This window comes from Lactuca sativa, chromosome 9 (assembly GCF_002870075.4).
Source record: "Lactuca sativa cultivar Salinas chromosome 9, Lsat_Salinas_v11, whole genome shotgun sequence".
Classification (NCBI taxonomy): domain Eukaryota; kingdom Viridiplantae; phylum Streptophyta; class Magnoliopsida; order Asterales; family Asteraceae; genus Lactuca; species Lactuca sativa.
The window spans coordinates 154397786-154412784 of NC_056631.2; positions in this window are offsets into that span (position 1 = coordinate 154397786).

Sequence of the window (14999 nt, forward strand, 5' to 3'; positions counted from 1 at the left end):
AGATCCTCAAATTAGGGTTGCATGAACACATACGATTGTTTGCTATGTGTAAAGCTATAACGCCTGCAGATCCGGGTTAGTCAAATTAGACGCAATAAGTGTCGAAAATGACTTTTCGACAACATATTATTTAGAATAAATAATCTTAAACAAGTTGTAGAATATGTCACAAGGTTTCCGTACATATAAAGAACGCCGAAATCCGAGTTATAACGAAGAAGTTATGACCCGTCGAAGTTTCGCAACGGAACCGGCACGACACCGGGAAGCATAAATAGTGAATTTACGATAGAGCAAGATTTAGCCTTAGCGATCTAAACGAAAGTCGTAGAATATGTTATTGAGAGCGTCCATAAAAAGAACGCCCAAATCTGACTTCGTATGAAGAAGTTATGATTTTTCGAAGTTTCGGATTAGTAGTGTAGAACCCGAAATTCGAATAATTGAACGGGCAGTTTTTAGCCAACACGACCTAAACGAGAATCGAAGATCTCTTTAAGAGTAGTGTAACGAGAAAAAGATGGGCGAAAACAGACGTCGGATAAAGAAGTTATGAATTTTTAACGGACCAATCATGTCCCGGCCTGTTCATAATATAAATTTTAAAATAACGTCAAAATTAGCCGATGGAGTCTAAAAGAAAGTTGTAGAGTACGTTCCCACCTTCGCGTGGATATAAAGAACGTCGAAACGGAGCTCGTATGCAAAAGTTACGAGTTTTAGAAATCGAACATATAATTTACGAAGCTGGTGCAAAGGGCTACGCCCCACGTAGTCCGAGAACGCCTCGCGTCCGAGTATGCCTCGCGTACGAAGTCTCTACGCCTAGTGGACTAACCTTCTGCTGTTCCGGAGCTCGCCACGATGACCCATCCGAAAAGCGACGCATGCTGTACGATGCGAGAGTACGCCCAACGTACCTCGGAATTATGCCCAGCGTAACCGAGGTTCCATGGCTATAAAAGGGTGCGAGGTGCAGCCTTCTTTCCACACAAATTCAAGTCTTCTCTCTCTCTCTTTCTCTCTCTCTCTCTCTCTCTCTCTCTCTCTCTCTTTCTAGCTCCTTAAGCCCCATAAACCCTAGATAAACCTCGTAGCACCAGAAAGAAGCCCTGAGGCTCCCGGCGTCCCGAGAAAAAGAGTCTTTCGGTTTCGGAAACGTTGCTCTGAGCAAAGCCCAGTTTTCTTTAAAATCCGCTGTAAGTGAGATACGCTTACGCAATTTTTAATATAGCTTTCAAATAATTATAGTAATGTTATTAGGTCCTTAAAATAATTATTTGGGTTATTATTATGAGTTATATTGAGCGTTATTTAACGCTTATATAATAGTAATAATAGTCAGACTATTAATTTGTCGCGGTTATCGTTAGACTAAACCCTAGTGGTATTGATACTAGGTTTTATCGAAGGAAAATTTGTTTTGAGGGTATCGAAGCGCTATTCGAGTGCCGACTCACCACCTTACCAAGTGAGTGCATAGCTACTTTCAGCTTACACATAGATATGAAGTATTTTATATAAATTACGTGCTATGTGTGCATATTATCTGAATACTTGCTATATATGCTGGATGAACATTTTTATACATGTTTTCAATGATTTAAAATGTATATGTATTTTATATCTATGATAATGTTGGGGTAAACATGGGTAAATATAATAGATGGAATATAAGTTGAATGATGAGTTGAGAGGTGTTATAGACCATGAGGTGAGGGTGAGAGGTGGACGATGTGAGAAGACTTTTCCCAAATGATGGCCCCGACATTCAGCAGAGTATGGATGACAACCACGGACTATTCTGGACAGTCCAGTGGAACACTAGCAAGCTCGCAACCTGTAGGTGTTGTGAACGATGTGTTCACCCGGTGTACTCTAAACCTTGGTGACCATGCAGACTTGGTGCCTAAACCTTGGTGATCATGCAGACTTGATGCCTAAACCTTGACGACTATGCAGACTTAGTGCCCATTGTGTAAGCGGTGGCAACGATGGATTTCTTGTCGATTCCTTAGGATAATCGTTAGGAATGAATGAACGAGGAATAGCTGATTCTTAGGGTAGATCCGTAAGAGTAAAGAAGATAATGGGGATGGGTAATTGGGTTGATTGTTTGACTGTTAAACATAATAATTATATTATTGTGGGTTTAAAACCCTATGTACTCACCAGGTTTCCCAACCTGACCACTCAATTTATTTATATCATAGATGTTGTTATGATGTCACATTACACTGAGAGATTAAGGAGATATAAATCCCTAGTGATAATGAATATAAGTTCTGTTTATGCTTATGTTTCTGTATTGACGATGACATCCCAAATGTTTTAAAATGAAAAAAAATACTTTTCTTCGGAAATGCTTTGATAACGTATTTATCATGTTTTACTGGGAATAAATTCCGCAACATTTTTATTAAAAAAAGGTACTCTAATTTTAATAAAGCATAAACAAAATCGGTCTTTTCTGGCCGAGAAAATAGGATGTCACAAAGCCCAGCAGTGGTATCAGAGCTTTTGGATGTTGTTTTCAATTGGATTAGATTCAAAAGTATGAATTTGACAAATTAGGGTTTATGGCAAATAAACCCTAGGGCTTGAATTTTCAAAATTAAGGTTTCAAAACCCTAGTTTTCGAAATTTGTTAGGGTTTCTTGAACCCTTTTCCTTTGGCCCCATATTTTCGATTTTAGGGTTGGTAAACCCTAGGATTTTCGAAAATACCTTCCTCCCCAAGATTAAATTTCAAAATTTTAGGGATTAGGATAATGTTATCTTTGGTAATTATCTTATTAATTGTTTAAATGGATAATTAAAGATTTTGAAATATCCCTTCACAAATTTTTGAAATCTAGGGAATAAAGGGATTAGGTTAAATTAATTATTTAAATTAATGGATAATCCTTTAATATTTCATAATTTAAGTTAATTATTTAATTTTGAATAATTATTAAATCAAAGTTTTAATATTTAAGATTTTAAAATTAAAAGGTATTAATTTTTCGAAAATTTTAAATTTGATTAAAAAAACCCTAGTATTTTGAAATGTTTAAAATACACCCTTATACTATTATATTATTAAAAGCTTAATATTTATATATATGTATAAGAAGAGTCAGTGTTACCGTTAGTAGGCCTCATTCATGAAGCTAGTTTATAAGGGATGTTTTAGGAAATTGCCTATAAAATGGTGACTGAATGGGTGTCCACTCTTACCCACGACACTCTTGACTAGTGGAGGGTTGTTAGCCGAACGGGTAGGATAGGACAAAAACTTCCATTATAAGTATAATGAAATATAAAGTATCTAAATGCTTTTAAAAAAATCCCAATCTTAGTTACTTTAGGAAAATGTGAATTTGGTGCTAATCTATGAAATTACACATTACACCTTGTTGGTCGTTAGTGGAGCATGTGTGGTTAACCGACACACTAATATGGGACTAATGAAGGATCACAATGGGTAGCTCTTAGATTATCATAGATCAATGGAGCGTATGTGGTTAACTGGCAAATTGATTGGGTGATAAACGTCTTCGAGAGTAGCAAGCTAATTTGCATGGTTATTTACAGCTTGTTTTTGATCCTCTGTATCCCAGTCACAAACATGAAGGGAATAATCGAGATTAAACATGCCATTGAAAATTTCAATGATTCTCATAAGATCTAGGAGCTTCATTTCATTTAAAAACTAATTTTTCATTTTCGTTTTTCCTGGTGGAAACTGGTAAATCGTCATCTACCTACCTTCAAATATTTTGCAATTGGATTACGACATCCCTCTTCCTAATTGTAGAATATTGTGTTGGATCCTAGCATTGATATTTCATTTGGGTGTTATATCAAGGATTCTTATCAACTAACTTGAATTTTCTCCCGCTTTGTAGATATCAAATAACTATGGTCTTCGCGAACCTTTTGGAAAAAGCTTTCCATTTGAAAGTGATGTTCCACGATTGAATCGTGGAAATGGAAATCATGCTTCATTTGCTGCACCTGATTCCCGGTACACATTTAAATTAAGCATTTCTGTATTTTCTCTGGGACTCGACGAGTTGGTGGCCCAACTCGTCGAGTAAGGTCGTGATTCGCGAGCATTTTAAGTGACCAACTTGATGAGTTGGGAGATTGACTCGATGAGTAGGTGTTGTTTGAGGGAAACCCTAAATATGCGGGTTTTCACCATATTTAAACAACTTAACTCAGCCTCCCTCGTCCCTATCTCTCCCAAGAAGTTGTATATCGAAAACCTAACTGCTTTTGTGTGATCTAAGGCCATTTTGGTGCTTTTGGGTGGTTTGTGAAGCTTGAAAGGAACGAAGAAGCTTGGGAATTCGAGTTGGGGCTTGTAGATCTAGAGATCTTATTCCGTCTTCAGCTCAAACAAGGTAAATGCCCCCTGTTTTGGTCTTCCATTTGGTTGTTCATCTTTTGGGCTTAGATTTTCGGTGCATTTACGGTTTCCCAAGCCATTTTTGGATTTGTGAAGTGATTCATGGGGTTCTACTTTCAGATCTGAGTTATTAGATGGCTCTCATGGCATAAAGGTGCCAACTCTATGTCCATGAGAGCCCTATGCGCATTGTAGAGCACCTTTTATGGATTTTTGAACCAAAAACCCCATGCATGTGCACCAAGTTTGGAACTTTAAGTATAAAATGGACATTAGGAGGCCAGATCTATGGTTTTGATGTGTTAAGACCCATTTAAATTGGCTGTATAGTAAGGGTCAAGTGGGGACTCGACGAGTTGTTCTTGGAACTCGACGAGTCGGTGTGTATTAACCACCAAATCCTTTATGGGGATGGACCAGTTGTTTTGAAAGGAAGTCGCATAGATGGTTAGACACGTAAACGGACCTAGGAATCATGAGACTCGGCGAGTGTATGAATAGCCTCGGCGAGTCCAAGGCAATCTCCTAATCGTTGAAGATAGACTCGACGAAGGGGAAGGAGTCGGTGGTGTAGCAGCACATCAAACACACACATGGTATCCGCTTTGGGTTTCTGGGATTGTACTCTGATTTTTTATTACTTTTGATGTTATGGTTTTGAGACATGACAATACGGTTTTATGTATTGACATAATTTTAGCAATGTCTTGATAATTTATCTTATAAACCACTTAATTAAAATGAAATTTTTGGCCTTGATTTTTCAGATGTTACAAGTTGGTATCAGAGCCCTAGTTTGAGGGATTCAGACACACCCTCGAGGCTGTTTGGACTCAAACTGAGGGACTAAAAGGTATTTCAAGGAAAACAGTTCTAAAATATTAAGTTAAGGAATTTTGAGAAAAGACATGGTGTGTGATGCGTGCGACCGGCCGAGCTCAAGTAAGTGTCCCGCAAGATGCCCATGCTTGTTATGTTATGTGTATGATTCATGATTCTGAGAACTGCATGCTAAAGTAGGGCTAAGGATCTAGTGGATGCCTTGAATGCCTGTTGTATGAGCTGTATGCTAGGACTGTTTAGTCAGCGGTAGGATAGTATAATTAGGTTAAGCTTGATGTGGTTACTCGATGCACGAATGCTGCTTGCTTTGTGCTTAAGGGGACCCGACTAACTTTAACTAGCTAGTGAGCGGATATGCAACAGTATTCGTAAGCTAGTTAGGGAAAGGAAGTAGGAACCCCTAGTCCAACTGATGGCGGAGAGTAGGCCGGAGAGTGCCCTAGGAAAGCCTAGGACGGGATTAGTAGGAAAGGTTATCGGTAGAGGGACTTGGTGAAGTCGAAGCAACCCTTGAGGGAAGTATGGATAGATGTGGAAGGTAGTATGGGCCCGTACTACTGGAAGTAGAGGATCCGTACTCGAGTCAAGGAGGGCCGAGATGGAACCAGGAAACTTGGAGAGTGTGTGAGACCTCTCGAGGTATGTATGGTCCTGATGTTTAAGTGTTTATTTTCAGTATGGCGATCACACGATTGGAGCAGGAGGATCAGGATCAGGATCAGGCTCGGGTGTAGGATTCGGGCAGGTTGATGTCGGGCTATGCGAGTTCATTGCATCTGAGATCACGAGAGGTATCCTTGATGCGACCCCAGTCATTTTCGGGTCGATCAAGAAGGGGATTGTTGAGATGATGGAGGATCGCCTCAGGACATTCAGGAGTGATCTGGTGTCTAGCTAGATGGGTACGTAAACACTGTCCTTCAAGGACTTCCGAGGGAGTGGTGCGTCAGATTTTCATGTGGTGAAGGACCCTTTTACTGCCAGGATATGGATTGTATACATTGAGTCTGTGCAGTTGACGACCTCTACTGGGAAGGGTCAAAGGTCCGTATTGATGCAAGATGTTTGACAGATCGAGCCATGGATTGGTGGAAGTTAGTTGGTGATTCTTTGGGAGCCCTAGCCGTCGAGGCTATGACTTGGTCAGATTTCATGACCCGATTTAGGGCTGTGTTTGCGCCAGCTGTGGAGCTTCAGAAGTTGGCCAGAGAGTTTTTTTATATGAGACACACTATGGAGACCATGGCGAAGCTCAATGCCAAGTTCCAGGGGCCTTGTTGGTACCCCAATATGCGGGGGATGAGGAGATGCGGAAGACTCGCTATCATGATATGTTGAGAGCCGACATTCGGAAGCATGTCAACTATTCGGCCTGCCCAACCCTAGAGTCCATGATTGCCAGGGCACGAGATAAGGAGATTGATTTAGAGCACCTCAGGAAGAGGAACTCAGAGACTATTAGGGCTGGCAATTCTCGACACGACACGCGACACGACCCGCGACACGACACGAAATAAATGGGTTTGGGTTGAGTTTTTCAACCCGCCAACCTGCTAACCCGTCAACCCATTTATTAAACGGGTCATATATGGGTTTCTCAAAAAATAAACGGGTTGACCCGCCAACCCATTTATATTCTTAATAAAAGAAATAATTATATTTTAAATGTATTTATGGATCAAGTATTAATATTTAATAAGTATTATATAATATATACCATTTATTCATAGACCATTTGATTGTTTTGACATTATTACTCGTGGTGGATGGTCTAAGGTCATAAGTTGTAACCTATAAGGATAAGTATGTAACATGTTTCTATGAATGTTTTTAATTTTCATTTGGATGTTTAAGACTTAAATATCTAAAATTTGGACCCACAAACCCAAATATGACCCACGAACCCGCCAACTTGTGAACCCGTATAAATAAATGGGTTGGTGGGTCATATATGGGTTTATGTTCCAAACCCGCCAACCCGTGACCTGTATATTTAAATGGGTCGTGTTTGGGTTGGAATATTTTGACCCGCCAACCTGCTAACCCGCAACACGCCAACCCGAACACGACAAGATTTCCAGGCCTAGAGACTATGCATGTTGCAGTGGTTTCGTGGAAGAAACCCAAGGGATTCGACGCGAGGTCAAAGCGCAAGCACGGGCGGGACCACTATGGAAAGTGCGGTCGGTCACATTAGGGAGTTTGCCGCACCGTGTCGGGTTCCAGCTGCTATAAGTGCGGCCAGATTGGACATTTTGGCAGGGATTGTACTGCCCCTGCTCCCACGGTTCAGATAACAGACCTAATTTGCTTTCATTGTAATTAGAGGGGCCATAAAAAGGCCAACTGCCCTAGATTAACAGTAGCGATATCAGCAGCGCCAGCGGCGGCACCAACCCCAGCATCGGCACGAGTGACGGATGGCTGGAAGGCCAAGGTAGAGGCTTTAGTGGTGTGGATCCGAGCATTTCAGTTGACAGCCGAGGAGGCACGCACTGCACCCGATGTGGTGACGGGTACGATTTCTTCTTATGCTTTTATGTTATGTCGCTGTGATTTTGATATGTTATGTATATGCTTTGTTTAGGATCGTTCCTTGTGAACGGTATCCTAGTTCAAGTATTGTTTGATTTAGGTGGTACCCGTTCGTTTTTTTCTCTTGCGCTTAGCATAAAGTTTCCTGAGTCTTCGGGCATGCTGGATTGCCATTTGGAGGTTGAGATTGCGGATGACCGGTCAGTGCGAGCATCAGTGGTCTACCAAGATTGTGTTTTGAGGTTGTTCGAGGAGCGTTACCTGGTAGATCACATTCACATACCGTTACAGGGGAATAAGGTTATTATTGGTATGGATTGGCTAAGCCCCAATGAGGCAGTAATTGATTGGGCACAACAATTGGTGCGGATCAGGACCCCAAGTGGGGGAGAGCTAGTGGTTCAGGTGCGAGAGGCCACAAAGAGGACCAGCTCTATGTTCAGCAGCGAGAGCTTTCGCTACCTTCAGCAGGGTTGCACAAGATTTTTCTCCTATGTTATGGATACCTAGGAGTTGGGTAAGGCGACGGTGGGTGATGTGCCGGTAGTACGAGAGTTTGTGGATGTATTCCTTGAGGAGTTGCCTGGGATACCTCCGGAGAGGCAGGTGGAGTTCAGGATCGACCTAGTCCCTGGTGCAGCTCTGATAGCCAAGGCACCGTATCGGTTGGCTCCTCATGAGATGTAGGAGTTGTCTACACATGTGTCGGAGCTATTAGACAAAGGATTCATTAGACTGAGTAGTTCACCCTGGGGAGCCCCGATTCTATTTGTGAAGAAGAAGAAGGATGGGTCACATCGGATGTGTATAGACTACCATGAGTTGAATAAGGTAATGGTGAAGAACCGTTACCCACACCCGAGGATTGATGACCTCTTTGACCAGCAACAGGGAGCATCTTGGTTCTCCAAGATTGACATGCGTTCACGGTATCATCAGATGAGGGTCAGAGAGGAGGAGGTACAGAAGACTATGTTTCGGACGCGCTACGGCCACAATGAGTTCATGGTGATGCCTTTTGAGCTCACCAATGCTCCTGCCACGTTCATGGATCTCATGAACCGCGTGTGCAGACAAATGTTGGATCGATATGTGATAGTTTTCATTGATGACATCTTGGTTTATTCCAAGACTCGAGAGTTGCATGAGGAGCACTTGCGGGAGGTTTTGGATACTTTGAGGAGGGAGAGTTTGTATGACAAGTTCTCCAAGTGGGAGTTCTGGTTGTGCGAGGTGTAGTTTCTTGGGAACCTTGTCAACCCGGCGGGATTTTCGGTTGATCCGACCAAGGTGGAAGCCGTGATGAGGTGGGAGGTTCTGAGGTCTCCATATGAGATTCAGAGCTTCCTGGGATTGGTAGGCTACTATTGTAGGTTCATTTAGGACTTCTCCAAGATAGTTGTGCCCCTGACCCTGTTGACACGAAAATCCATGGTCTTTCGCTGGGGGCCTGAGCAGTAGGACGCATTTGAGACGTTGAGACAGAAATTATGCGAGGCACCTATCTTAGCCCTGCCAGAGGGCATGGAGAACTTTGTGGTATACTGCGATTGATGTGCACAAAAGTACCCCCTAATTTTAATATTAATAACCTAACAAACTTAAACTGACTATGCACTTATAGGTAGTGTACCTAATCGGAGTACAGTATAGCTTGGGTAAGTCGGGTGTCGATCATAGGGAACGGTGTTACTAATTAATCTACTTACTATTAAATTAACCTAATTATTAACAATTTTAAAAGGGGTTTTATCTGATTTTACAAGATCAGACGAACTTAGCTCAAATTCAATAAGTAAAAACACACTCTTGTCTAGTTTGAATCCACTTCTTCCTTATGGCTAGCTAATGATTATGGATTATCAAGTTGGATTTAATTGTATTAGTAATTTAGTTCTAACTTTACCAATAATTAACTAATTCATGTCAAACCATGTATGTTCACACACAATTAAACACAGAACTAATTATGAATGTAAATATGCTATATAAGATTTGTTATATAAACGCAATTATAGTCACAGTACACGTTCTCTAGCATAGCTAAGCTTATTTACTCTAATTACTAACTAAGATTGGTCAATCCTAGCTCTGACAATTCAGTGTTCACTAAATCATTAGGTAAACAAGTTCATGCAGTTAATGGTCACTAAGCTACACATAACATGCAATCAAGCAATTAGAGAAACAAACATAAGCATACCAGGTTATACAAATCAAACACAAGCAATTTTACCAACTAAATAAATCCATAAAAATTGAGCTATTCATAAGTTTGAAGCTTCATCTAGCTAAACAAGAGTAGCTAGATTCAACTGCTCATCATAGCAACTAACACACTAACACAATTCAAAGTGTAATAAAACATGTTCTTAATTAACTAAAATATGGACCTTTACTCTTTTTGGTGTTGAAAACCCTTTTCCAGAACCATTCTTCCGCTCCAAATCGCCTTCTGGAACTCCTTTCTTCAGCCAAAACGTCTTTTCTTCGTAATGATCAAGAATGCTTAAATAGCCTCCAAAATCTCGCCCCACGTCGTGGCTATCTAGGCCACGTCGTGGGCTCCAAGTTATCCTTATCGGGCAAGGATTCCTCCATAACGCGATCTTTATCTTCTAGAATTCTCATGCCACGTCGTGGGTTTAGTAATTTTCGTGGATTTATTCATCTCTTGTGTTCCAAGTCTCCCATGTTCTACATATTGTCACTTTTGGTCCCTCTTTTCGAAAATACTTTTAATTGACTGAAAATAACAATTTAAAGTCATAAGTACCATTATTCTAAACATATTATCATCTTATTAATAAAAATGTACTTAAATATTGCCTGAAAATAGGTATAAATATGGCAATATCAAAATACCCCACACTTAGACTTTGCTTGCCCTCAAGCAAATTTAAACTTAACCCTTGATTACTAACATCACAGAGAACAATCCGACTCCAGCTCAGCCATTATGCCAAGACCTCAACGCACGCATTTGTGTCTAAATTTTCCTAAAGTACCCCTACTTTAAATATTCACAATCTTCATAAACACTCGCCCACTTTTTCCGAACAATGCTCATTTTATGCAACCCTCCGAATCCATTCGTAGAAAACCTCCTTATCCTCAAGGTATTTTTAGTTGAGCAACCTAAGCATAAATAATCTAGAATTACAATCTATGATACCACTATGGAGCTCTTTTGGAATTCTTCACTTCCTTGATAATTTAATCTTTGATTTCTTTGAATTCACCACCTTATTTGATTTGATTTCTGGTATCTTCAACTTTTTTGAATTTCTTGGAATTTTGATCTTTTGATCTTCACTTTATTTGCTCCAAAATTCTTCAACTTTTCTTGTAATTCTCTTTTTTTTTATTACATGTACCTCACTTTTTTCACTCAAAACCTACATGCTTAAGTAGAGGCGCTCAACCTCAACCTTTATTGGTTGGATACATTTCAGGTTTAGGCTGCTAAACTTATTGCATCCCTCAAACCAAGCGGGGTTATGTTTTTGTTCCATGATTTCACTAAAATAAGGGAGGCCACAAATGCACTATAACGTATATTGGCTCAACTAAACATTTGAACTTTTATCGGATCATCCCACATAACATTAGCAACTACAGTTCAAATTATTATTACTAGATTCAATTATGTCAATTTTCAAATTTTCAAAATTTCAATTTTTACTATCAAATTCTATCATTATCTAGCAATTTACTTTTTCTACCCCTACCCCACACTTATTTCATACAATGCCCTCATTGTATGCATAAAATAAATCAAAAATAAAGAAAAGGGAGAAAAAGGAACAGACTCCCCTGGGATAGTGGCGTAAACATCTCCAAAAGTGTGGAAAACGTGCATCCTGAAGATGGACCTCCCAAAAATAGAAAGTTGGTGTAGAACTGGATGAATATGTAAATAAACCACGAACATGACTCGAAACTTCAATTCTTCAAAGTGGATGCTAGTAAGTAGAAAAATGTGGGAAAGGATAAACTGATACACGTCGTGGCAAAGAGTACCACGTCGTGATATTAGATGAAAACGCGAATAGAAGGATGCTTTAATTCTTCAAGTTGCATGAGAGCCACGACGTGGCATGAGGAACCCATGTCGTGGAAACTGAACATCAACAAGAATGCTTAATTGTTTCATGCATCCTAGCAGCTTGACCAATGTCTAAATGGGTTAAGACTCTTCTATGTAAATATACTTCCCAACTATAACTTCTCTCCTACTGATATACCCCACACTTATCTTCAATTGTGGGTTCCAACTCATGACTTTAAGCTTCCTTGACTTGACTAGAAAACCACGACTCTAGACTTAACCTTATATGCTCCTGAGAATTCCAATGCTAATCTGAAAAAAATGGAACAACCCAAAAGAAATAAAAGAGTAACATCATAGTTCAAGAAAGTCTTACATTACAAACCAAATTCAAACATAAAAGAAAACACTACTTAAAACAAAACAAAATAAATAGAAAAGAAAATCAATCATCATCTCCTCGGTCCTGCACTCTACTTGGTCCTGCCCTGTCATTCTGCGGATGCCAAAGTGCCTCCCATGTTGGAAAATAAGGATAATGTGGTGGCATAGAAGGTGGTCGGGTCACACCCAAATGCGAATAAATACCCTCACTAAGCTAGGTATGATAAATGTCATGCCCTCGGAGGTTATCCAAATAAGTTCCCACCCGACTCTGAAAAGGGTCGGTGGGCACTTCCTGTACATGTTGTGAAGGAGCACGCTCTCTCTCCATCTCTCCTTTAGCTCGCACATTTCGATGCTGCGGTGTAGCTGGTGGTTGCTGCCCTGGCTGCACCTCCTCCTGCTCCTCATCTATTGGCGGTATAACAAAACGACCCCCGACATTCACCACTGCCCGCATAACTTCCAAGAATTGAATGGTTAAATTAGTGTCTGGGAATCAGGTAAGATTCCTCACAAAGTCGTGGGTCAAAATATGATACAACCTAGCAAGGCGAGTAACCAAATGTCCCCCCGTAATCGGACTCCCAGGCCTAGAATTAGCCGCTTTCTTCCCCATGACCTCGCCAACATATACGGTAAATCACAGCAAACCCCAAGGGTAATAAGAGTCCACAGATAAAACAAATTCTGAATAGGGACTTTATCGCCATGATGCTTGTGATTTATAGAAAAAGTGATAAGACGATGTAGAAATCGGAAAACAGGATTCCGAATTTATGACTCACTCGAGTCACGAGTATTATACTCATGGTTGGAAATACTCCGCCAAAACTGGACATCCATAATAACGAGATTAAAATCCCGAACACATCCAAGTAGGAATGGTATGAAAAACGGAGATTGAGTCCCCACTTCGGTATAAAGCCCCATCCGCCAAGAGAATTCCCGAAGACTACATTCCCTATAAACACCACCCAAGCAAAACACAAGTGCCCGGTTGTAAGTAAAGTCAATGGTGCGTTCCTCGAAGCATACTGTAGAGAAAAACTCCACCGATAACTCCCGGTACACGGGTTCTTGAATTGCAAACAAATTCCTCCACCCGTGACAAGTGAAAGAAAATTGATCCCCTTCGTATGTTTTCGTCCAATAGCGTTCCAATTCAGCAACCATTCCCACACCACCGAGCCATCCCCAATCGATAATTGGAGCTATCGCGAATTCCTTGTTGTACAACCATCCCAACCAATTTTCATATGTAGTCAACAATGGTCGGGGAATGTTTTGTGGAAACTGATATAAAGGATGTATACTCGCCACATCAATCGGATTTTCCTCTTGTGGAATAGCCCTTCGAGGTCCCATTTCTGCATACAAAATTAAACCAAAGCAGCAAACACCCAAAACATTATAAAAAATATAACAGGTTGCCAGAAATCACGACGTGGCCAAGCTCGCCACGTCGTGGACCGCAGTCGAGACCTGGGTATAGATCGGTTACTTTATATGCGATTTCAACAAAAAATAATGCTTGGGGTTTGTTCCTATGTATATTTAAAGGACATGCAACCTAGAATCAACAACTAATTTCAACCAATTTCGTGAATCTCATTATTCACATAAACCCTAGCCATGAAAATGTAAAATTGTAAGAAATAACTACAATTAATGGGTGGAATACATACCAAATGGAATTAGACGACAAGAAATTCGAAGGATTTAGAATACAAATTAAGAAATCGGCTGTGGGACCTTCTTGTTTCCGTTTGTGAGGCAGCATGTAAATGGGGAATGGGGAATGTTTTGTCAAAGGGTTTTAAGAAATGCCCCCCCCCCCCCCCCCCCCCCCGGTGACTTTTTTAAAGGCCACGTCGTGGACTTTGAAATTTTCATCTGATCCCGTAATTACACTTTAACCACGACGTGGCCCTATTAGACCACGACGTAGCATATGCTTGATTGCAAAAATTGTTTAAAATCACACATTTTACCTAAGTACTTTGTATTTTATTTATTAATTAAAGCTCCCCACAGCTAATTCTTTACTAAGTATCAGTTATTAGACGATGAGTTGATATCTTTCCTAATTAAAAACTCAAAAATTAAAAGAAAAGAAAAAGCAAACAAAGCTCTGGTTGCCTCCCGAGAAGCACTTCTTTTTCTTGGAGTCTTGAGCTGGACTCCGTGCCTCCTATGTTGAATCCTCTGAAGAGTCCACCACTAAGATCTTTTGTTCCTTGAATCGCCTCTTGTAAGCTTGAACTCGCCTTTTGTATGCCTTCTTTGAATTCTCTTTTTTAGCTTTGACCTCTTCTTCAAGCTTGCGTTTGGTCCCTTTAGTTTCTTCCTTGCACTCTATAGCATCTTCCTCCTCTTTCACCACCAGGTTTGTCACTCTTGAAGTGATCTTCTCTTTTTCACTTGTCATTTCCTCATCCTCTTTGCTCACCCAAGAAGGTGGACTCTTGTAAGTTATGACTTCAACCAAAAATGGAACAGATGCTCTTGGTTTTGTTCTTTTGACTTGATGAACTGCCTTTATCTCTTCTTCCATAAGCTTTTCCAGTTCTTCTAGTTCATTATCTTCATTGATTGTGAACACCTCTTCTTGAACAAGTTCCTTTGGAAAGCCATCTTTTATCCCAAAAACTTTTTTTTCATCACCAACACTCAAGGTGAGCTTAGACTCGCGAATATCAACCAAAGCCCCAGCAGTGTTAAGCAATGGACGACCAAGGATAATTGGGACATCGGGATCTTCCTTCATATCCAACACTACAAAATCTA